We start from the raw sequence: 26,670 nt of genomic DNA on the forward strand, positions 1-26,670 counted from the left end.
CTAAGTTTTTCAAGAAGCCTTCACGCCGCCCGCCAGCAAATGTGCAAGTACCCCCAAGACAACCGCAACGGCGCCGAAAAATAGCAAGGGCATTTGCAGAAATCCGCCACTACCAGAAGACGACGGAGCTCTTGATTCGACGCGCCCCCTTTGCTCGCACTGTGGAGGAAGTGCTTCAAAGCTATGGAAATCAGTATAGAATGCAAGCAATAGCACTAGAGGCTATTCAAGAAGCTGCAGAGGCCCACATCATTTCAGTGTTGGAAGATACCAACCTATGTGCCATTCATGCAAAGCGAGTGACAATACAGCCAAAAGATATGCAGCTTGCACGACGATTACGACGAGACTTCGAGCATTAGCCGAAGTTACCCCTCTTTTTGTATTGCACACCCTTATCTTTGTAATGATTTGACTTTCCAATGACAATATGATCAACAGTTGTGTCTACTCTGTCTATTATCTTTGTAATTTCAAGTTCTGTATGTAATTGTAGTCAATTTCAGTAAATTTGTGCATTTTAAGTAACCTTAGGGGTAGATAAGCCTACAAGGGGCAGAAAAAGGCCTGGTCACAAGGGCGCGCAAATGGCCCATCCAAAACTGATGGATGGGCCATTTGCGCGCCCTTGTGGCCAGGCCTTTTTCTGCCCCTTGTAGGCTTATCTACCCCCAAGGGTACTTAAAATAACCAAATTTACTAAAACCTATTGGTTTTGCATCAATATTTTATATGGATCCTTATGGACACCTTTTTTTGTTCATTTCAAGCTTTGAAATTCTTATAGGATATCAAAACTAATAACATATTGTGAAACCAAGTGTCCAATGTAATTTGACTTTTTGGTGCAAGGGTGTAGTAGGTAGAGCTAAAGCAAGTGATAGTTTGCTGGAAACTTCATTTCATAATTGATTTGAGCTTTTCTAGTGTCCTTGAGTGTGAACATATACTGGAATTGCCATAAAAAGGTTGCATTTAAATGAATGATGCAAAACCAATCCATTGCAATAAATTTGTGCTTTTTAAGTACCCTAGGGGGTAGATTGGCCTATAAGGGGCAAAAAAATGCCTGGCCACAAGGGCGCGCAAATGGCCCATCCAAAACTGATGGATGGGCCATTTGCGCACCCTTGTGGTCAGGCCTTTTTCTGCCCCTTGTAGGCTTATCTACCCCCAAGGGTACTTAAAACAACCAAATTTACTAAAACCTATTGGTTTTGCATCAATAATTTATATGGATCCTTATGGACACCTTTTTTTGGTCATTTCAAGCTTTGAATTCCTTATAGGATATCAAAACAAATAACATATTGGGAAACCAAGTGTCCAATGTAATTTGACTTTTTGGTGCAAGGGTGTAGTAGGTAGAACTAAAGCAAGTGATAGTTTGCTGGAAACTTCATTTCATAATTGATTTGAGCTTTTCTAGTGTCCTTGAGTGTGAACATATACTGGAATTGCCATAAAAAGGTTGCATTTAAATGAATGCTGCAAAACCAATCCATTGCAATAAATTTGTGCTTTTTAAGTACCCTAGGGGGTAGATTGGCCTATAAGGGGCAAAAAAATGCATGGCCAGGCATTTTTTGCCCCTTATAGGCTAATCTAACCCCCTAGGGTACTTAAAAATCACAATTATACTCAAATTGACTGCAATTACATACCTTGAAATAACAAAGTCAAAAAACAATTCATATCACCAATTGAAACAATTTTCAAGATTGACAAATCAGATTGAAAAGAATTTGCAATATAGAGAGACAATTTCAAATATTTTTTATTCCTTCTAGCACAGTGATTTTACATCATGTATCTGAGGAGTTCAGAATTTTTTTGACCATTTCCTGGCGCCTATTTTGCGCGTAAGGCAACTCCCCAGTCAAGAGGGACTGCGCTATGGCATTTGGGTCAGTTGAGCCAATGGAAGCATGTATCCCTATCTGGGCAAGCACTTTACCACGAAAGCCAGTGCCAAACGCTGTGCATATAAGGGATCTACGCACTAGGAACACTTGATGCGCAGTTTGAGCAATGGTACTCAAACACAAAAACTTGCTCAAAGCTTTTAACGACCAAGTCATAAAATGGGCTTGGGGAGTAAATTCATTATGGATAATGGCCACATCGCCAGGGGGGAGTTGTCCGAGGTAATGCGCAAGGGAAGCTTGAGGTCCAAAGCCCGTCCGCTTGCCACCTGTCCTTGTAGCAAAATCATCAACCTCCACAACATCCTGTCATAAACCGATGAAGGTTGAGAAAAAAGACAACGAAGGATAAAATAGTAACATGAAAATTAGGATACAGTTTACCTCCTGCTCCTTGTCATCCTCCTCCCTGTTGCCCTTTGCATCCAAGTCAATGGTCCCATGCACCACAGATACAAGCTTTGGATCATCAGATGGGAGGTTGCATAATGGCATAGGCATCCTAGCAACCTCAACCTTGGCTTGCGTGGCTTGGAAATCTTCATCAGCCACGTGCAACTGCTCTGCAGCCAAGACCTCCGCACATACAACTGCAATAGTGTCAGCAAGAGAGTCCCCATCTGGCAAGAGCTTGCTTTCTAGGGCATCTGGCGTATTGTCTAAGGGACATTTGCTACTGTTGCATAGCACGCTCAAGCATTCATCCATGCGCAGGCCAAATGCTTTTTCCAAATCATGCAGGAACACAAACTCCTCCCCATCCACTAACACTGAGGAGAAGCGGCTAATTTCTACCTCTGGGATAGCCACATCCGTCAGTGGTAGTGGCACTGGAGTGTCACTAGGGCCAGCCGCAACTATGGATTTCTCAACCACTTCCTCAAGACCCCTAGGGTACTCGAGCTGGTGTGCTTTTCCTTCCGCTGCAGGGTTCATGGGGATAACCTGCTGCTCCTTGGTGTCCTTGATAAAGGACCCAACTTGAAGGTGTGGTAAGCGGAGCTCCTCCAAATCAGGTTCCTCGCTCACCAAGAAGATAAATGTTGCGAGCTGAGAAAGGTACTCCACCCCCAACTTGCGCTTCTTGAGTGCTGACACCCCAGGGGCTTGCTCGTCCAAGTAATGGCCTGCATTGGTTGCAATTTCTTGGAATCGCTGCAACCGCTTGGCGAATGGGCGATCACCTTTGTGTATATAGCGCAAAAGATCGCAAGGCACCCAGATCCCTGCATGTGGGGGGATAGATACAGAATATTTTATGATGTGCTCCTCCATGAACGCAGAAATCTCCTCAAATGCATCCATGTGAAGGGCAACTGTGGCGTCAAGGTCAGGGAGACGAGTAAAAAAGGTGTGGAGGTCCAACTTCCCTTTGTATTTGGTGTCCTCGAGGAAGAGGATGAAGCGTGACAAAGGGGTGGATGTGGGTACAGATGCAGAGGCTGTGGCAGCATCCATGTTTAGCCTGGGATGTGGATAGAGAGTGGAGGAGCTCAGGAGTTGCAAAAGTGAAAATAGTGAATGAGTTAGGTGGCCCCCCTTTTATAATGTACCCTTTTTTTAAGACATTAAAAAAAAGGCACTTTCACCAAAAAATGATTTCTCATCCCAATGCAAAAAATTATATTCAAAGGCATGATTTGCCAAAGCAAATCATGTTGATTACAGCGGGGATCAATATGAAAATTGCAAGAGTTACAAAGTTATAAGATCGATAGCATAGTTCCATATATCCCCCAGTCCTCCTCGACCTTCAATTTGTCTTCCATTCTCTTCCCAATCTGCGGACATTCATTACAATAAGCATCTAATGATCGACAAACCATGATGTATTGAAAATGTGGTGGAAGGATTCTCACCTTGTGACCTTGTAAACGAAATTGTGCTTGTTGAAGGGCCTCAAAACCCATAATAACCAAATGTTCTCGAACATTACTGAGAGTCCAATGCTTGTTCACTTGGACTGCCTCCAAAGCATCGTTGGGCATCTTCACTGCAATGTCAAAGCTTGCAATAGCGCCGTCTACACTCTGTAAGGGAGTCCACACTCCAAGCTTGCACATCCAACGATCATAGTGAAATCGTATGTACAAGGAGGTGCGGGATTTCAAATAGCGCATTCCAATACCTGAAGCTCCAACCTTACAACGGTACCGGTCCCCGTTGTGCATGCCCTCCAGAAAACCCCAGTCCTCTTCTAAAAGCCTTCCTAATTCCTCGTAGTGCGCATCTTTACATACAAGCATTGTGGTAGTCTCCACAAATCCAAACTCTTTAAAAATATGCACAAAACAATGAATAGGCAAACACCAGCTCAAGCCCACAGACCTAGAAGCTTTAGAGTATTTCAAAGAGTTTTGGACATCCATTATCATCTTTTGCTTGAAAGATGCTACCGACCACAAATCTGGGACCGGCCACTTCATACTTAATAAGGAAGTTACTTTGATGGGTTCAAGCGTTCCAAATGCTTGTGTAGAAGTAGGGACAATATAGGAGTGAGAATAGAAGAAAATCCTTCTTTGAACTAGTTTGGTTGGGCAAAGATGCGGGAACATTATTGCTCCAATATCCGCATGTATAGCATTGAATGTGCCGGAGAGACTATGTAGTGGCTGCTCCTCCACCAACGTGGATGGAAATATGACTATAAATGCATGACAAATGTTAAGTATGAATCCATAATAACATTACACTGTGATTTCACACCTAGCTTTGTATTCTCAAAACATGTACTTACAATGTGTTGGAAATCGAGGTGGTTGTTGCAAGTGCATGGTTGACATTGAGAAAACATGTTGCACAATGGCTATGGTCCCCTTGTCTTTGCGGTTCTTGAAGCCAAGGAGCTTTTCTTTCCAATGAAGATCCAAGTTTGCACGATTCCGCACACGATGAGGGCCAACAGCAGATGGTTGCATGTATACCCAAGCACCTTTGGTGAACTCTTGTGGCACCCACTCATCATCTACACCTCTAGTGTTGTGGCATGCAAGTGCTGTGACCTCATCCTTTGGTCGCCTTTGCGAAGTAGAGTTGGCCATGGTTGAGCAAAGCAAACTAGGAGGAGGAGAAGAACCTTGCTTGTTGCTACAATGTAGGTGTGATAAAGTGATATGAGAAAATGGTCAACCCTTGTGGCAATGGGAGGAGAAGGTGGACAACCCTTGCTTGGTGTGGCACTGGGAGGAGAAGGTGGATAAGCCTTGCTTGGTGTGGCAATGGAAGGTGGTAGGGGAGGAGAGAGGAGCTTCCTTGCTGCAGCAATGGAGATGGTGTAAAGAGAGAGAGTGTTGGAGTAGAGGATGAGTGTGATGGTTGTAACCAAGGAGGGGTTGGAAAAGGGGTTCTAGAGAGAGAAAATCCCTTTTTGCCTAATAACTAATTTTGGGGGAGCTCTGGATAGCAAAAAAAGATTTTTTAAAAGTTTTTTAAAAATTTTGAATTTTAGGGTTTTTGGATGCACGTTTTGACTTTTTGAGATCAAAAAATGCTTTTTTGACCATAAAATAGTTTTAGGGGGTTTTCAGAAGATGAAATTTGAGTTTTGAAATTTTTGAAAAATTTCAAATTTTTGGGATTTTTTCAAAACCGGATCAAAAAGGAGGGAAGTTGGAGGTTCCATATGGCCCACCCCCCCCCCCCCCCCCCCCCCCCCCAACCCCACCTTCTCACTAGGTAAGAGCCCATTTAAAAAGTGTAAGACTACTTTGTCCCCCTACATTTTTGAGGGCATAGAGTGTGTCCACCACCCTCTTCTCATTGGCTGGCCTCTAATTAACCTTAATCCCAAAGGGCCCCTAGAGGGTTCATATTTTTCCTAATGAAATACATAATAAATGGCTACAGTACAAGAGTCAATTTTATCTGCCTGCCCATCTGAAATTTTGAGAGAAAACTCCTCTTCAATTGCCATAACCACCTCGACTATGTCTAGACTATCAAGGCCAAGATCCTTTCAAAATGTGATGAGGGGATCACCCTCGAGGGATCAGCCTTAGGGAAGCTTTTCACGACGCTGAGAACGTGATCAATAACTTCATTAATATTCTTATCAGGGTGAGCACCACTACGCACCTTTCATAGGAAGTTTCATGTGACGAAGAAAGTGTGTGCGCAAGCTTTGTGTTTTGGAAATTGACGCATCCCTCTTCTCTACTACTAATTTCTTTGTTGGTAGAATGACACGGTGAGACGATGTAGCCTAGGGAGAACTCAAACCAACATAAATATGTCAATTTGAGGACGTAGCTGACTCGACTAGTGCATGGAACCGTCAAATGCAATGCCCCAATGGAAATGCACTGAGGAGAGAGGTGTCACTCTCAAGCAAGGAAGCAGCTAAGTGGAAAATACCTAAGTCTCTCGTGCGGTCTAACTAATAGTCAAATGGTCATAGAGGTGTCAAATGAACTTCAAATGACATGAAACTTGAGATTGGGGGTCTCTAAGCTATAGATAATAGGTTCCTAACATCAAAACTTGCAACATTCGCAGTCGAGTAGGTGAGAAACTGCAATTGTTTCCACCTCTCACCTTCACCAAAAATGATGAATGCGGGGTCTTTTGGCTCCTCCTAAGGCCTACTTACCTCTGTCCATGCTTAGTTTCACTTAATACACTATTAACAACTCAAAACAAGCAATTAAACACATTAGGAGACCTGGAGCTAAAACCAGTCATTGCGTTGCGCACGCGCGCGCGCGCGCACACACACACACACACACACACACACACACACACACACACACACACACACACACACACACACACACACACACACACACACAAATATAGCACATTGAAAATGTACACGATGCCAAGAGCATGAGGAAGCAACACATAAAGTTTCATTAACAATGATTAACCCGTACAAAGGGTAGTGAGCACGCAAGCGTAGGCGTACTCTTCACTATGTAAGCTCCAAAGTAAAAAGAGATCTAATAATTACAAATTTTAGCTTATATACCCAAGGTTAAAATTGGGCATTTGGCAAGAAAGGGATAGTTGCTTCAAAAATGTGATGGGCTTGAGCATCTAGCCTCTTCATTGACTACAAGATTGTTTGGAAATAATCAGATTCTTTTGGGTTCAGGATTTACAATGCCGGCTTAGGCGCAAAATAAATGATTAAGGAAAAGAGGTTTGCAGGCCCATCCAAATTGGCATGATTGGGCTCCTTGCTTCAACACTCCCCCTCCCGGCTTCTTGTTCTCTTTGACAAAACTTCAATCTTTGAGCAGGGGCTTCCTTTAATTTTGTTTGTTAACATATTGTTGAAAAGCCAACATCATTTGTTGTACTTGGTCTTCATCCTGTGGCTTGTAGACTCTTGTTAGGGGGTTTTCTCGTTTGTGGAGGGTGTATGCCAAAAACCTGAGTAGATCTTTGCAGATGGGCATGAACATTGTGGAATCCATCTCAAAGTAGCCCATATAGAAGGCCTCCTTGAAGGTCTGCATGTAGTGGCTGGGCAGGAACATGATTATGGAGAATAAGCCATAAATTACCTTCATGTTGGGGGTATCATTCAAATTGAATATTAGTCCTTTGTAGCCCTCCAAGATTAAATTCCATTTTACTGTGGTGGCCTCTATGTTCTTGAAAGTATTGATGCATGTTGAGAGCATGTAGTATATATCTTTAGCATAATCTTGCACGCTATAACTGGCTTTCCTTGAACTAAGCTGATTATGTGCTTGATGGCGTTCCTCATGCAAGCAAGTGAAGGTTCCTCTTGTGGTTCGAGGAAGATTGGATAATTTAGCCATGTGGGGTGAGAGACAAGCAGTTGCTCAAAGTCAGTCCACCTTCTCCTCCTGATGATTGGGCCATATGCTGTGTTGATTTGAAGGTGGGTTGGATCAAAGGAGTTTATTGTGATTGCCTGCTTGTTCTCCCCCATGAATTTAATTTTCCATTCTAGTCTGGCTTCTTTGATATGTTCTGTGGTCCATTCTAAAAGATCCTCTTCAATGTAACTTCCTTAGACATTCTGTAGAATTGCTGGTAGCAACTCTTTCTGTTTCTCTATCGAAAGCCATTTGAGTAGTGGATAGGGAAGTTCTGCCCAGGAACCTCCTCTTGTAGTTTCTTTGGAGTGATGTACTTTAGTAAATCTAATTTCAATAACTGGTGCTCGTAGCAGAGGTTCTTGGCCACAACTTCCCTAGTCACTTTCCAATGTTCCTTTGGTAGATGTGAGTACTCTTGAGGTAATTTGTGAGGTTCAATTGAAGTACCCACATCTATAGGGTCTTCAAACTGCTTGTCTTCTTGCTCTTTCTCTTCTTCTATGTTTTCAAAATCAGGCCTTGTTTCCAAGGGTCCTTTCTCTCTGGGAGGGAGTTTCTAGAACTGCTCTATCATGGATAGTTACCTTCCTTAAATCCTCCACCTCCTTCATAAACATCCCAATGCTTTTGTCTTTTGCTTTTCCCTCTTCTGTCATAGCCTTGCTATTTGTTTGTAGAGCCTCTTCCAACGTGATTCTGGTTGTCTAAGAAACCTCTAGGGCCTATTGCAATTCTGTGATTTGCTTCTTGTAAATGTTGGTATGCTCATAGCTACTTGTTTGGATGAGCAAGGGATCTTCTGTAAATGCCTCTAATCGTCTCTTCTAATCAGTTATCCGGCCTTTTAAGCACATTTAGTGATATCCTTTGCTTTTGAGCAAGCAATGCTAACTCTTTGGCATTCTGGTGGGCTTGTTGATATTGGTTCTCTTTTTGGTCAAAGGCAAGCTTAATGCTTTGAGCTATACCCTCTTGCACTTGCCTAGCCATATTTTCCTTCTCGTACATCTCCTTGTACTTTGGCAACTCCCCAATGACATGCTTTAATTGTGCATCTCATCTTTGTAGATATTCTACTAAAAGTGTGTTGGTCTCGACCAACTCTTTGTTTTCACTCCTGTTTTATCCATCTCTTGCTGTATACTAACCACCGCTAAGCTAAGATTGGAATTGTTTTTTTGCTCTCTCATAATTAAGAGTTATCTGCATGATTTTCTTGTTTAGATCCTCAGGTAGCCTGGATATCAACATTGTCTTGGCCATACTAGACATTGACTCTTGGGTGAGTGGACCTTGAATAGCAACATGTGTTGTTTATGTAGTGGTTTCAAGGATGGACTCTTTTCTCTCATCTTTCTTAATAAGTGTGATTTCCGATGGAGCGGTAGTCTTGATCCTGTGCTCTGATCTATCTCCATGTGGAGCTTCCTTAAGAGAATGCCTGGGCAAGGACTGAAGCCTGGGCAAGGATTTCAGTCCTGGCCTCTAGTGATTTCTCCGCATCTCCTATATCTTCTTGTTTGTATGGATGATTTGTTGTTGTCGAGCTTTTAATAAAATTGGTAAACCAACCGTCTTGATGTTTTCTTGTATTTTTATCAGACCTTCAGGCTGATTTACTCCTTGTACCTATTCATTTTCGATTTTCTATTCTAGATTAGTCATCTTGTGTTTTTTTCAAACCCTCTGACTGATCATCTTCACCTATAGTCTGCTCGGGTGTTCTTGACTCTGGGCTGAGCTCTTTTAGGAAGGACATTGGTAAGACCACCGCAGCTTGGATCTCTTCTAAACTATAGCTTGGATCCATCCTGGATTGTCTTTTGTGCCTGCTCCTCCTCTGTGTGAGTGGTCCGTATGGGACCTCTACCTTTGTGCTTTCTGCATGGACTTGGTTGGTCTGCTCTGATTGGAGGCTTACATTAGTGGGTGGGGACTCCATGTGAATTAGATTGGTAGGCATAGGGCTTGGTATTTTTGGTTCTTCTTGTTTTTGAGTTTCCTGTTGTTGCCCTTGCCTTGCTTGCTCCTCCTACTGGTAGATACGGTCCATCATTTCAATAACATTGTCTTGACCAAAGGTTTCTTCTTCTGTAGTGGTTTGTTGGCAATCCGATCTTCTTTTGTCCTTAATTCTTTGGAGGAGGCACTGTCTTCAGGATGATCCCAAGTCTTCATCCTTTTAGGCTCCTCCCCTACTACTGGTCTTTTTGATGTTTGTCCAGTTTGTTCTTCTTTGATGTTGTCCCTCATCATATCTGAAAAGCTTTGGGCGGCCTGCTCTTCTTTCCTAATCTTTTCTGTATCTCTTCTTCTTTGAGCAACTTCCTTTGTTTTTGTTTCCTTTCTTTCTTCATACTTCTATTTTCTCTCCCGTTCTTCCTTAGCTCTTTACTCCACTCTTTTGGCATACATTGATACTGGCTTTCTTTCTTGAGTAGTGGGGTCTAACTGCTAGAACTCAATCTTTTCCTCATCAGTCTATGATCCAATGGACTTAGAGCTACTGGCCCCCCTCATCCATGACATATTTTGGCTGTGTTGTTTTATTTGCCCTTGTGGTCCTTGCAGATGTAGAAGGTGGTTCCACCTTCTTTGACTTGGGTTGTCGTACTCTTCAACCCATTCGTTTGAATTTGGGGCATCCTCTAGTGAATCCCATTCTTTGACTAGACATGTCACAATCTTTGTCGAAAATTCGGCTCCCCCAGGTGTGGGATGTCATACTGCTTGGCCCATTTCTTTTTCTCGGTTGTTTCTACTAGCCAATCGAAGCCCCACTTGGCTAGATCAACATGTGCATGCCTGTGTTGCGGTACTATCTTGTGTATGGTTGATGCCAAATTTCTGTCTGGCCTTTGTGTATTTGGTTTGCCTGTCAAAATGTAGGTGCTAATGCAGAACCCTCATTAAGTGTTTTGTCCTTCTTTCCTTGATGTTGCTAAATGTAGGCAACTTCATGGTACTGAAGTCCTCATCAACATTGCCTTGGGGATTTATCGATTCTCCCCTTGGTAACTTTGTGATTTTTGATATGGCATCTGGAGCGATTTCCATGGTTACCTTCTCTCCGTCGCCCTTTGTGAGTGTTGTTGTCATCTTTTCTTTGTCTACCTTTTGGAGAGTGGTGATCATTGCATGGGCCCGTCTATAGTCCCGTCTATAATCAGCTTGTACTATTGGCTTGGATAGAAAATACTTGACCCCTTTCCTTGAGATGGACCTATCGGCATTTTGTGGTGTATAAGCAATAGTGTTGAAATCTTTTGGCATTTGCGGTGCCTCCCATCTTTCTCCTTGCTGGTATTCCTAGCATAGTTGAAAAGTCTAAGGCCGTGCTGCACTTGGATGGCCTCATTGACAAAATAAGCCCTGGACTTTGTAATATGGTCCATGTCAACCTGATAGCTCTCCTTTTCTTCAAGCTTGTAGATGGTTCCGTGTCTCATTTTCCTGGGAGTATCTGATCCTGTGGCAAACAAATGACAAAAATCCAATTTTTAGTTGGATAATCATCAAATGTCAGTCATTTGTGTAGTTAGTACCCTCAAAGTTAGTTTGGTCAATAGCTTGAGCTCAGAGTGTCCAATTTTGGCATATGAGGTTTCATTGGGATCCCCTTTAGATGTACCTCATCATGGTTACCCCATCTCCTAAAATCTGACAAATGGCAACAACGATTTTTTCACATATTTTGTATATTCATCTCTCCCTGATCTTATCCATGCTATGTATGATCAATTTGGACACCAAAAACCTCAAATTAGGCCCAAGAAGAAGAAAGACTTTTTTTTGGCATGGTCTTTCCGAAGTCAAGTTGGAATTTTAGATTTTTGACCTACCTTTTTGACTTCCTTTTTGTAATCTACACTTCAAATGGATTCTCTGAACTTGCAACATGCCTTGGCTGCCAATTTGCTTGGCTCAAGTGCACTTTTTAGGTCATGTGGCAACAACCACAATTCTTGTCAGCTATGCCTATTTTTAGCATGAGTGGTACCATCTGATTCCCCTTGATGTGCAGAGTCTACTGCCACCCTGTGTGGTCAATTTGGATCACTGGTTTGGTCCCCACTTAGTTTTGCCTTTTGCCAGAAGTCTTATTTGTTAAGCAAGCCCTAGTTATGGTTTTTTTAGTTGGGTTCACACCTTTCCCGTAGCTTTCTATGGTCATTTATGTGCTTCTTGAGGGTTGGGTTGTAAAATTTGTCCAATAGACTAGCCAATCTACCCGTTTTAAAAAAAAATCCTTGAAAATGTACATTCTATGATAAGCTGAACTCTGGACAAGTTTTGCCCTATTCCTTATGGCAAGTGGTTCCTTATGGCTAGGTGGAGCTTATGGTCCAAAAATTTGAGGGTTTTGCACAAGTTTTGTCTAGCTTTTCAATTTTTTGACTGTTGGATTCTGAAACCTATAAATCTTTGAGTGGAAATTCCCTCTTTGTCCAATTTGAGAAGATGGTGTCTATGGACTCCTCATGACCTGTAGAACCTGATGGTATCAAAATTTGCATGGTATGAGCCTTGTGGTAGCTGCTACTAGATCGGGTCTTGACACTAAAACAAGTCAAACATGAGACGCTCGAACGCTAACAAAATCTGTGCAAACCTAGCTGCACTCGTCTCTCGTGCGCTATCTGCAATCACTACATCCTCAAGACTACCCATCGTGTATGGATGTGTCAACACTGACACTGGGAAACCTACATCCCTCTCACCCATAAGCAAAACTGTGCGTTCTAGCACCAACTCATCATCCTCTAGCATGAGCATATCAAAGAACTCCATATATGTCATCTCTGTCTATGTCTCTAGGGAGTAGACCTGCTCTACCTATGTCTGCACAAAGTCTGACAACACTTGCTATGTCTCACTAGAGCATTTACGCTCTATGTATGTCTCTATAGAGTCTACTGGCATGACCTGCATAGCTAAATGCTCTATCTTGTGAGCATGGTGGAGCTCACCCACGAAAAAGACACGTCTCGTCTCTCGCTCAAAGATGCCAGCAACAAAACCAAGACTACGCCTTCTCAAACCTGAGACACATGCATAGGATATACCAGGCCACTGCGGGCTCCTCTGGCAATCACTAATGAACCGCACTGCATCTAGAAAGACTGCTCTCTAAGTAGTATCTAACAACCAAAGTATGCTAACTGTCTCATTGAGATCAAGCTCTCTCTCAACTGAGGAACATAGCATGCATGCCGTCGCGTGTATGTTGCACCACTGGGCAAAGATAAACAAACATCTCCTCCACCCTCTATGTCAAATCCTGAACCATCGGCCAAGTGTAGACAACCAAAACTCCCACTAGAGAACGTGCTAAACCAGTCCGATGTGGTGTGACATGGAAAAATACATCCCCATCTAGCAACCAACGTGGAGAAGTGTCACTGCTCAAAGACATGTAATCAGGAGGATCGCTAAAGGAAAATGTGACATCACTATCACTAGCATAGACTGCCACTGGAACTACTTCTCTAGCTTGTGTCAAAATTGTATCTGCATCACACATACATCTCTGATGTTGTCTCATACATTTGAAACAACGGTGTCTAATGTACCCTGTGTGACCACAATGCCAACAACTCAAGTATCGGCAAGAACGAGACCGCCGTCTCTCAAAAGTCACTGTAGTGGACTCTGCACTTCACACATCTGCAACCATAAGTGAATGGTAAAGAAACTATGGCAAGAAAACCTGGGAGAAATCTGGCAGAATCTCCCCAGTAAACTGATCAAAACCTCAAGTACAATCTCAACCATAGACCATGCCAAACTGGCAACAAAGTGGGAGATAGCTCGACCACTACACAATGATCAAAACCATGACCAAACGCATCAAAACCGATGCTTGCATAGGCACAAAACAACTCCACAATCTGATATTTACAAGCATAAACTGGGACAAACAGCTCAACCGACACTGTCAAAGTGGTAATATATCAATCACTATACTGTCAGAGAGAAAACTGCAAATATGCATGAACCATGGTGAGAAATCCTAGGAAAAATTCGTCAGAGTTTCCCCTGGAAACTTAGCAAAAATTCAAAAATCTCACCAAATACGCATGACAATAGACACTCATTGTCTCAGTAGCAAAATCCACAAATGGCATACATAGCACTACCAAAAACCTTGGCAAAATAGCTCACTCCTAACCGAGTGGCTCTATGGACGTATACTTGTGCAAAAACACCTATAAACCTGCGAACCTGCTACCTGTGAGCTATAGCTAGCTCAAACTATATCAACATAACACATATGTAGCATGAAACTGCACAAGACCTTGCAAAAACTCTCTAGTGCTCCACACAAGCTACACTACAACCTATGAGAAAAACCAATGGGAAACTGGCACCTACTACCTCAACGGTTGGTAAACACGTCGACCAAAAAAAACTTGCCAAGAGTTGAGTGTGCTCTAGGAAAAACCCGCTCCGGAATAAGCCGTCAGAGCCATATGGCCGGTATGTGTCATCGAAGCCGAAAACTGTAGAATGTCAAAGTTGGAAAGCCGAGGATGGTCGTCGGAGCCGTCTTCTACCGCCGGGCAAAAGCGCCGATGCTGTGTCAAGAGAATGCTCAATGTCAGTAGTGGAAGCGTGCTAGTCGAATAGGTGCCTAAGTTGTTAACACAAAGCCATAGAAGAAAACTCCAAGAAAACTGCTAAAATCGGTATCAAAACTGATGTCGGGTCACCAAAAAATCGTAGTCAAGGAGAAACCGATGTCGAGCTTACTGAAAAACCGTAGCCGAGGAGAAGCCAATGTCGCACTGATGCCGGGTATTGTACGAGCTTACTTGCCGAGGCTTGCAATGTTGCATACGCCTGTGTGTGTGCACGTGAACGCATACCAAAAGAGAGGGCTCTCTCTTTACCTCTCACTTGCTCGCTATCTCTCTCTCTCTCTCTCTCTCTCTCTCTCTCTCTCTCTCTCTCTCGTTCGCTTGCTATCTCTTTCACACGCACTCGCTCATTCCCTTGTTGAGAGGAACTCTCTCTCTCTCTCTCTCTCTCTCTCTCTCTCTCTCTCTCTCTCTCTCTCTCTCTCTCTCTCGTCCTCGGGCATGTGTGGGAGCCGAGGTGTGAGAACCGAAGGGTCGGGGAGTCGAAGGGGTTGTTAATCCGGGCTATTGAGGTTGTCGATGTGTGTGTGTGGGGGGGGGGGGGGGGGGGGTACGTGGTGTCCACCCAGGCTTGCACACAAGGCGTGTAACTTAAATTTTTTTAATAAAAAATTGTCGATTTTTGCTTTTCTGATGAAAAACTGTCGATTGCATCGGGCTACCTAAAATGAGCAGGCGAGTGTGTGAGTGTGCTCAACACCACCACCACACGGTATATGCTTAGGGCCCTTGTCACACTGGGACGGACAAAAGCAGTCCAAGCTGAGATGGCACGCCACTATTCGTTGGGGAAAAAAGAAAAGTTGGCCGCTAGGGGCGGCCTCGCTTTCCCGGCCATCTTCTCAAAACGATGGCCAATTGAAAGAGTGGAGGCAAGAGTGCACGGGAGTGGGTTTGAGCACTATCTATCAGCATGAAATGCGCACGCACTACCACTTGACCCACTCCTATTGGCTGCTTGATAAGGCCAACATTCGGTTTATAGCCTAATGTGACAACAGAAAAGGCCTGTTCCAGTGTGACAGGGGCCTTAGCTCCCGACTCTGCATTGCAGTACTGCCCGCTCATTCCTGCCGCCATGCTTTCAACTGCAAGCTGCCTGAAATTTCCTCTCTCTCAATTTCCAAGCTTTGCAATCACTCACTGCCTCGATTGCCTGAGGTTGCAATTGTGTGTGTGCGTGTGTGTGTGTGTGTGTGTGTGTGTGTGTGTGTGTATTCCTTGCTTGGCCGAGGGCTGCCCGCTACTCCTACTGCTCAATTTGAGATGTGCTGCCAACCTGCTAAAATTGTTCGAAGTGAATCGCTATTGAGTGTGTGTGTGTGTGTGTGTGTTATGCACAAGCACAACACCTGCTCCATTTCGGCCTTGCTAGCACCTCAGAAAGCTCGCCTTTGGCTTCCCTTTCCTTTGCTCGATTCCGAGTTGCTTGCCTCAAAGCTCCCTTGATTTTGTTGCCAAGCTGCTCAAAATTCTCATGCTTGGACTTGCTCCAGCCTCCTACACACAGTGAGGCATTGGTTGCATAGGCCCCGATATGCTCTATCAAGCTCTCCAATGCCCTGTCGAGCTCGAATGCACCCTGTTCTACTTAAGGCCAATGTCCTTCCCCAAATGGCTCATGGCCTCGCTGCCGGGTTTTGCCGAGCTCCAAGATCTCCAAGCTCTACTATTGAGATCTGCACTCAATTCCCCCTTTGCTTCCAAAGCCTTCAAGGCTTAAAAGACTCAGTGCATGGATTCACTGCAGAGCTTCAAGCTTCTTCTTTCTTGCTCTCATTCCTCAAGAATCTCCAAGATCCCTCACACGCTCGAGAGGGGCTGCGCACAGCAAGAAGCCGAGGATCTCACCGACCTTGCCCGATCTCCTCTGATCCGTGCCGCATCTACCCCGAATCAACCCAATTCAGTGCTATGAAGCGCCGAGCTCCGTTCGAGCTCCGTCGCTGCTGAGAGATCATCATCGGCACCAAATCAAGGCACTGATACCACTTGTGAGTGCACGTGTGCGCGGATGCATGCATGGTGCGGTGCAAGTGGAGAAGGGGAGGAGCACAAGACAGTGTGGGTGGAGCAACCTGTGGAAGAAGTGAGTGAGGTACTCCTTATTCATATATGTCTTATTGAATAAGACATATATGAATAAGGGCATGTACACATGGTGGACGGGCAGTAGGACATCGGACATCCGGCCCGAGCAAAAGGCGAAGCGCCTTTACCCCAACAAAAGACTACATAGGTAATTGGGAAACCATTGGAAGTGCCAGAAGTAGAAAAATCCCAGAAAAGCCAGTTACTGCATAAGTTTCCATACGTGCCAGATTGGGACCAGGTTGGTGTCATTTGATTCCTAGTGGTGCAAGGATCCCAAATATACCTTTCTTGACTCATTTGGACTAGTAAAATCCACTCTAATCACCCAAAAACTAAATGTTCAAGGCCAACTTCTGACAATTGACCCAACAAGCATAAAAAAGTGTCAAAACACTTCATACAGCATCTCAAAAGACTCACTAGGTAAAGACCAACCAACAGGAATTGACTAGGCTCAAAAATTACAGTAGTGTCAGCTCCCGCAATTGTTGCCATCTGACTCAGTTGAGAAAATTGACCCTATCAGTGTGTAGGCAATCTTGCTAGGTTTCTAGAAATACCTTGGATGAACCAAATAGATTCTAGAATCTCTCTCAAAGAGCTTGTTAAAGATTAGGCTTTGATTTTGTCAAATTCTTGACCTACATTTTACAATTTTTGCAAAATTTTGATTTAGATAAAGATTTTGGAGAGAAATTTGGACTAATCACTCAAAAGGCCAAGAGGCAAAGTGCTTGATCGTGTGTATACAAGTATCCAAATTACCAAGAGCAAAGGCTGCACAAGGAGCTCGCTGACTTCATAGGTAAGAGGTGGGATTTTGCAAGAGAGTGTCTCTTTTTTCCATGTATTTGAGATTGGGCAGGCATCTTCTAAGAGAAGGTAAAGTTATGACGGACCAAGGGACTCTAGTATCAACCGAGGAGAGTGTAAACCAAGACAAGATAGATCCCTTAGCTCCAATCAGAGAAGAGGGCAGTGATATTGACATCTCTTTCGACAAATCATATAACTGGTGGCTAACTAGCAGTGATACTGACATCTCTTCCGACAAATCATATCATTGGTGGCTAACTAGCAACTAGGAGGCTTTCAACAAGAAGGGGGCACAAGGGGTAGCACCTCCCAAACCCTCTTGAACACACCAAAATACAAAAAAATCTTCTTAAAGGGAACAAATGCCCATGGAGCCCTAGTATATGCATATGCTAGAGGACGCCAATGTATCTATATTGAAGAATGGACGGCAAAAGGATTAGAAATAATCCTAGTAAACAATGATGGTGATAGATTTTGCGATGAAGAGGGGAAGCACTACCTCATTGTCAGGGACCCAAAAAATTACAATTGGTATGGAGACAACATAGCAAAAGGGAAGATGGTTATGGAGACCCAAGAACTACCTCCTTAACTTAACCTTCCTGGAGCCTTTTACATTTATGACAAGTGAGTGATAAGAGTGGTTACAATTCATGAAAATATTGGATTTACAGGCATGGGGATGGGAGAGTCATCTTTTACTACCGTTGAATGGAATCCCTTGTGAGTGAATTAAGCAAAGAAAGAATCATGTACTTGTTTTCATATGACTCTTCAATAGGAACCCATATCATTGTTGTCGATAAGTACGGACGAGAATATGAGCCAATCCACTTATAGGATGTAGGAAGAGTGATAACGCCGAAATTTTGAGCACGAGATTTTGAAGAGAAGCAAAGGCCCACACATGCCCCTAGAAAATCCACAAATTCCTTTTCATATGATTATGACACCACGTCGCATATGAATAGATAGCCATTGCCCAACCCTCAAGACCAACAAGCCACACCGCTAACATTTCAATCTTGTCTCAAATAGTATCCAACACCAGAACAAAACACAAACAGAGGTGGGTTATCAAGCCATGTTAGGGCTAGGAGTACCATCAATACCACTACGTACTCCATCAATAGCACCACGATGAGAGTAGAACAAGAACGTCAAATCCAACCAGGACAGAAGCACCACATCAAGAACAAGAAGAAAGGGTCCGAGGAGAGGAGCCAAGTCGGTACAAAAATCCGAATCCCCGATAAATCAAGAACATCTCATTGAAGAGGTGTTCAAGAGGATTAATCCGTTTGCTAAGCCATAGTCTAAGCACCCAAATAGGTGTGCAATAGATTTGAAGTGGACAAATCATGCAACTCAGAGTGCTATTACAAAAAGGGATATGTAAAAGAATGCAATATGACCACAAGCCCAAGTAGCACCAACTCAAGCCCCACTCGTGCCAAGATACACAAAAGAATTCTTCCAAGTCTCGTAGGAGTTGAAAAACCTCAACCAGTCTTAGGACAACAACTCCCAGTACTAGGAGCAAGATCTATAGGAGTTCGATATGCACCAATCGTAGAAGAACCTGAGGAGAAATCCTTAGTGCCAATCCCAACATATTATGCAGAGCCTAGTATGACCAAAACGGGATACTATCCACATGAAGAATCAAAAGTGCCAAAACCATGGAGCATGATTGGATCGATTGGACCACCAACTACTTCACATGCTGTAGGAGAAGGTAGAGACAACTTGGATAAACATGCACTGTCATTTATAGCAAATGGGGGATTAGCAGGATTGAGACCTGCTTATCAGCAGCGGGCTACTCAAGGAGCACCTCAACAACCCAAGGGACCGTGTTATAAGTGTGGGGGTGACCACCTAAAGAGAGAATGTCCTAATGATGATCATAAGGGTAAATGCATATTTCCCTGAGTGTGGGGACACTCATTTGATTCCTAATTGCCCAAAGAACCCAAACAAAGGACAAAAAGTAATGTTAAATATACTCAAGGTAGTACCATCTAGTAGTGGGTCCAAAAACAAAAACATGATATTAATCTAGGTGATCACAAGAGCCCAAGCCCAAAAAGCAGTAAACAAACCCATCATAGAAGAACCAAAAACCGATGCACCTAGCATTGAATAAAAAAGTCAACAAAACACGTGGAAATCTAGAAAGGCTAGGATGAAAGCTAGGAAGGAACGTGAACAAGCTTCCTTAACTGAAGAACTAAACCAAACGAAAGAAAAACTAAGCAAATTGGAAGGAGAATCAAATGAGGGAAAGGGAACCCATGAGGTAATACCAGAGCCATGCACAGTTGAGAAAACCAAGAGGGCTAGTTTAGGAGGATTAATTATGGTAGAAAAGGTCAATGAACCATTAGACTCCCTCCTAAAAGCCTATGATGCACGGCTCAAAAACAATCAAACTCAAGAACAAAAGTAGTTGACATATCCATATGTGGAGCTAGAAAAGAAAAGGTTTTAAATGTGCCAGAAAATGATTCAAACAAAAGGACTGATAGAAATTTTGTCAACACCAGTGACATCAGCAATTAAGTTTGTTGAGCTCTTACAAATACGACCAAACATGTGGACTATGGTAGGAGACTATCTGAAAAAGCTCGGTGTGAAGGACCCTTTGACACAAATTTCAAGAGGGAATCCAAGAACTTGAAAAACCTCACCTTGCTACCAGGAACGAATCGTTAAACAAAGTCGTAGAGTACTATGAAGGAGAATATGGCAACACGACTCTTCATGTGGAATTTCAAGGTGTCACCACCATGGCAATTCTTGACAATGAAGCTAGGGTAGCCATTGCTACAAAAGAAACATGGAAAAAATGGTGAAAGCCTGCTTTAAGAGCAACCCAAATGAAACTCTAGTTTGTTGATGGATATATGGAGAAACCCCTAAGGCTTCTAGACAAAGTAATTCTCACCTCTTGCACAATTAAATATGAGCACACATCTACTATTGTTGATTTTGGCAAGAAGAACAACTATGACATCATACTTGGAAGACCATTCACTGAGACAATTAAAAATGATCCAAGATTGGGGTCATGACTATATGTACGTAAGAAACATGGAAACAAAAACCAAGATAAACCTCAAAGACCATAGTTACAAGGATGTAACAAGAACTCCGGTTGAGGAGTTTGATTCAGCTACATTAGCAGGATCTGAACTTCCAACATGGTTCGGTAAGTCCAAGCAGCTATGGATGTGCAGAGCTTCAAATTGTGGAAGTTTAAAGCACGAGGAGTGCATCTTAGAAAGGGTATTAAAAGACAAAGACTACATCACAGAGCCCTTTCCAAAAGAAGAACTAGAGCCTTAGGATGGGAACATATTCTGGGTACTTTAGTGGATGTGTGCGTAGTGACTGACGGTCCAACGACCAAGTTCTGTGACAAAGATGGCTATGATGTGATCCCATATTACATGTCAATATGGTTGAGGAGCAGGCTGAGGGTCAAGCTTCAAATGAATCCAAACTAAGAAACGGGATGAGGATGGAGAGCAAGAGTTGTTTTATGACCCTTCGAAGCATTTCAAGTATGCTGATGATGCGAATGATGTAGCAAGTTCAAAATATTGAAAAGAAACAAAACAAAAGAAACCAAAACAACCAAGAATGAATGAGTTTGGAGAACCTAAATGGACCAAGGTTGAGTGTAAAAAGAAATACCAAGAACCCAAGAGAACATTAACAGAAGTATGGACAACGGAGATAGAAAGTCAGGAAGGGGAGAGCACCAAGATAGAAAATATGGATGTCCCTTCCCAATATGGATGTCCCTTCCCACTATCGAAAATTCACTATCCAGGATAGAAAAATAGTGATGAATCAACCGATAAGGGAGAAAAAAGGAAATGAATCCTATGATGGCCCAAAAAAATGCAAAACGAATAGACCTAGTGAAACCTGGAGAGGTTGTAAGACCGGTCTATATAGCAACGGATTTGAGCACAGAAGAAGAGAAGTTGCTCATCCAACTCCTCAAGGAGTATAGAGATGCTTTTGCATGATCATATATAGACCTTAAGGGGGTGGATCCATCCATATATCAACACACAATTCCCTTGAAGCCCGATGCCAAACGCTACAGACAACGTCCCTATACCTATAATGTACATTTTCCAAACAAATAAAAGAGGAGATTGATAAGCTAAAAGAGGCATAATTCATTTACAAGATTGAACACACTGATTGGGTATCATCCATTGTGGTTGTCCCTAAGAAAAATGGAAAATTATGTGTCTCTGTGAATCTAAAAAAGGTTAACGTTGCAACAATAAGGGATAATCATCCCTTGCCAATTACGGAACATGTGCTCAAACGAGTGGCAGGCAAGTAAGCCTAGTCATTTTTAGACAGGCTCTCAAGATACAACCAATTGGCTATCACGGTAGAAGACCAATACAAAATGGCATTCACTATGGAATGGGGAATCTATGCTTATAGGGTAATGCCTTTTGGCTTAACCAATGCACCATCCACATTCCAACCACTAATGATGCACGCTTTCAATGAATACTTACGGATATTCTTGGAAATATACATGGATGACCTTTGTGTTCACTCTATCCTTAGGGCAAAGCACATTGAGCATCTCAAAAACTTATTTAAGAAATGCAGGACTTATAGAATCTACTTAAAAAACTTGTCTTCGTAAGACAAGGCAGAATCTTGGGATATATTGTCTTTGAGAATGGTACATCTACAGATCTTGACAAGATCAAAGTCAAAAATTTGTCGCCAAGTGGGGCCGCCAAGCTTGCAACATTAGATGGAGAAGAAATGACTAACTGGATTAGTGGATGCAGGCTCAAGAAGTATCATCTACCACTAACCCAGGAAATGCTACAGCGGACTCATAGCAAAAAACAACGAACAAAATAAAAGCATTGGATTGTTGAAGAAGCACATACAAAAGTTAAGGAACAAATGGCCAAACGAAGGCTTTTGCAACAACAACAACAACAACAACAACAACAACAACAACAACAACAACAACAACAACAACAAGGGAGACCATCGGATCAATGCCATTTCCATAAACGAGTTCGAGGAAGATAGAGTGGATCCAATAATTAAGGTCAATATTGGTAACAATCAAGTTGAAACTACCACTCTACTCACCACAGGAGTCCAAGGAAATGTCATTTCCCTCAGCTTGTATACACAACTTTGTCAAGACGCATAGCTTCAAATGATACCACATGAGATGCAGAGCTATACTAACCACCAGATCAAAGCATTGGGATTGGCATCCTTATTTGTTCAAATCAATCAATATGTCTATCCACACAGATTTTATGTGGTAGAAGACCATCAAAACCAACACAAACTATTGCTAGGACAACCACAAAAAAGGATGTACAATGTTCAGATAGATTGGAAGTCCGATCTAGTACAAGTTTAGAATGAAACAAAAAAGAAAATGGTTCCATTGACTAAAGTCATAGAAACAAAGCCAACAACAAAAAATACTATTGACAAGGGCAAAAAACCTTTGCCTACTTGAACTATGCAATGGATTCCCAAAGAGCATCCACAAAAGCCAACACTCCAAGTCAAGGTGGCATCAGCCCCATCCACACCATCACCGGCAAAAAATCCAACAAAACAAACGACAAACAAAAGAGAGAAATGGATACCAAAGCAAGAGCTCAAAACAAAGCAAGTTTGGGCCAGGAAAGATGAGATATATGCAAAAGATTCACTCTCAAAACCCATAAGCCGGCAAAGACTTCGAGTATCATCTCACATATCCATACAGAACACCCTTGTGATTAAAAAAAAAATATGGGTGCCAAAGAAGTTGGTTCAAGCTCAAAAAGCACAGGAGTTATGGATTTCTAAGTGTAGTAAGTTGAATCTGTTTACTAGGCAAAATAAACTAACCAAGCACCACTTGGCAAATCAACGACAACCAAGTGATCAAGAAAGCAAGTATGGGTAGCCAAAGAGTTATGCCAAGCACAAAAAAATCAGCTTTGGATCTGGATCCAGTGGCAAAAACATGGACGACCATCAAATACATAGGCAGAGTAAGAAACTACAAAAACACCAAGTATGGCGACCAAAACACCCGGGGCAGTCACTTATCAAAAGACCCCTATATCACGTGCGTTCAAGAGGTAATTAATAATACCCCAATATACATACTATACTTACACTCTGAGCCTATTTAAAAAAACCCCACCCCCCTCTGTATGTATACATTTTTATACATTTTGGTCTTTTAATAATCCTCTCCGGTTAACTCACGTGATATCATACACATTCTAAAAAGTGACCACCCTGGGCCAAAACAGCCCAAGCAAGTCATCAAACGGTTGTTCTTGTTGAATTTTTCCATATGCCTATGAAAGCATGTGTTGCACGACTCCAACAAAAGCTATATGGGCCCAAAAATAGTGCTCTACCCACCTTGAAACCATAATTTGCAATTTGTCTAGGAGGACTCAGACACGGGAGGGGGGAAACATGACAAAAGACATGGCACAACTCACACAAAAGGCTTTATATATATTACCAGACATTGTTTTACAATGGTTTAGTTGTGTTGTATTTCAATTTTATTTTTCTAAAAATGCTAAGTGATGCTTGAAAAGTAAGTAAAGGGGATCAGGTCATGACAGGGCTAAAAGTAACCCCATATTCTTGTATAAAGTCCATATATAAAAGTTTTTCATATTTTGTTTTAATTAATTGAGAAAAGACAATAAAATAGAGCAATGGTGGCCTAATCACTCTGTACATAGCAAATAGCTTATTTTCTTAAGCCAATAAAAATTTTACCTAATTTTGGGTCATTTTTGGGTAATATTTGGCTTAATTTTGCTAGATTATGGGATTTACCGTAGTTTTTTAAGTACCTTTTTGGAATTTCTTTCTAAAAACTAATAAAAATCCAAAAAGTCAATGGAGAATCTAAATTCAAATGACAGAATGCCATAACAGAAGGAACTCACAGAAAAAGTTTGGAAGCAAATGAAAGACGTCAAATTTTGACCTAAATATGATGGTGGCCCGTGAGGTAAACCTGTTGTATCTGGGACATACAAAGTCCAAAGGTGAAAATGGAAGATCCATCGAAGATCTAAGGTATGCATAGGGAATGATTGGATCAAAAAGGAAAACGGGTTTTCGGAAGCACTAGGCACATGCACTAACATAGGGGGATAGTCATTTCCACATAGCGACTTTGTGGGAGAGAGTGCGCGAGTGAGCATGTGCGACCTTCGAAGAGCCCATACGCACAAATCAGGTATTCTCATGGAAAGCTGAGTTAGCAGTGTGTTCTATGATGCTTATAGAACATGTGAAGGCATGCCAAAAACTAACACACTCACCAAAAGCACAAAAACAAGGTATAGGCACCTCATATAGAAAACGGAGCACTCCACAAGGTAGAAAAGTCCAAATGACAGATGCAAGGCATCAAAAGAACCCCCAAAGCATGGGGAATACAAAGATATGACCCAGGTCAGCAGCAAGTGCCAGTGACACCTATCACGATAGTTGCCACCCCAGCACCAAATCATGAACAAAGCTTACCACCAGGAAGTCCACGTCTAGAGGGTCCTACTGAGGCTATGTTCATCTCAAATGGATATCTAAAGCTCAGCAGGGACAACCAAAGTGCCCAAGAACCTAGTTATTGCTCTCACATAGAGAACATGTTACCAAACTACAAGTGCATGGCCCCAACAAGATCTCCTTGGCATGGGAACCCAACCATGTGATTTTTGCACAAAATGGCCTAAGCTGACATCGATCGCAGTTGCAGTGGGAGAATTTGCAGCAGGGGTTGCCAATCATGCTATGGCTGACACTAGCATGATGCATAGTGGAGTTCTGTGGACTATACAGAGTAGTCTACAAGATTTACATGCAGGCTCTAGCGTGGGTACGGACACTTGCCTACCACCAAAGTTGATACAATTGCATATAGATCGACAGAGTGAGCCAGTGGGCACAGGCTGAGAGAGTCTCTCACCTAATTTCTTGTACATACTAATAGTTTAGCTAGTAGGCCTCACTTATCGGCACAACACCTTTTAAGTGGGATATTGTTGGGGTAAAGGCACTCTACCTTTTGCCCGGGGCGAACGTCCGATGTCTGACCACTCACCCACCATGTGTACATGCCCTTATTCATTATACATATATGAATATGGAGCACCTTACTCACTTCTTCCAGAGGTTGCCCCACCCACCCTGTCTCATGCTCCTCCCCTTCGTTTGCTTCCATATCGTGCTCCTCCCCTTCCCCGCATGCACCACACTGCGCACGCATGCACGCATTCATGAACACACACACTTACATCTTTCGCACCTATATGTCACTTGAAATTTTGAAATTAGACCTGTTAAACGTTAGGTTAAATATTGGTCCTGGTCACATAAGGAATTTTGGTTGGTTTTACCCAATTTTTTAACCTTTTTGACTTGTGGAAAGTGGATCTGGTAAGTGTGGACTTTGTGGGTCGTACTGCTGGTATGCCCTAGATGTGAAAAAGTGACAGGTGGCAATAGATGTGGTAGCCACTAAGGTCAAATTTCAAGCTAGTCATCTTTTATTGTTTCTTTACCTCTAGGGCTTCCGTATGACACCCTGTATGACTCAAAATGACCACTTTTTGGCCTCTACCCAAAATTTCAAGTCCAACTTTGCCAATTACTGCAAAATTTTCTCTAACTCATAGTTGATGACTCAAACATTAACCAATATTTCCAAATATGTTCTCCTAGAGTGTATACAAGTGTACCCGCAAAAATTTCTCAAATCACACACTCCATTCTCAAGTTATACACACTTCTTGCATGTTTAGTCACTTTTACCGTTAAAAGCTACAATATGGTATTCCAAAGCAACTTTGGCTTGTCCAAACAACACCAAAATGTAATATTAACCTAACTAACATTCCTACACCTAATCCTAATGACAAAAGACAAAATATAAAACAAAACAAAACAAAGTAAAAGAAGTAATAGCAGGATAGATAATAGTGAAATTTTTGAATCTATTCTCTACTCACCAAAACTGCCTATGAAACACAATTTACAACAAGACTCGTAGCGCAGACTCAATGCACAATGTACTAAAACCAACAACTAAGCTCATCTTTGTAATGAAAATGGCCTATGAACTTAGAGAATAGCGGAATTAAGGGAATTAGAGCGAGCAACTTTGAGAGCATAGAGGGTGAACTTAATTGGTAGTAGCAACTCTATCATAACACTTAATTTAACTAGGCATGAGCAATACTTTTGAAAGAGAGAGAGAGTTTAGAGAATATGACAACAGTTGAGGACCGGATTTATGTGGAGCCGTTCCCCCCTCCCAAAAGGCATTTGTATTATAGATTC

Source organism: Adiantum capillus-veneris, chromosome 25 (genome assembly GCF_014529385.1).
Source record: "Adiantum capillus-veneris isolate H3 chromosome 25, ASM1452938v2, whole genome shotgun sequence".
NCBI lineage: Eukaryota > Viridiplantae > Streptophyta > Polypodiopsida > Polypodiales > Pteridaceae > Adiantum > Adiantum capillus-veneris.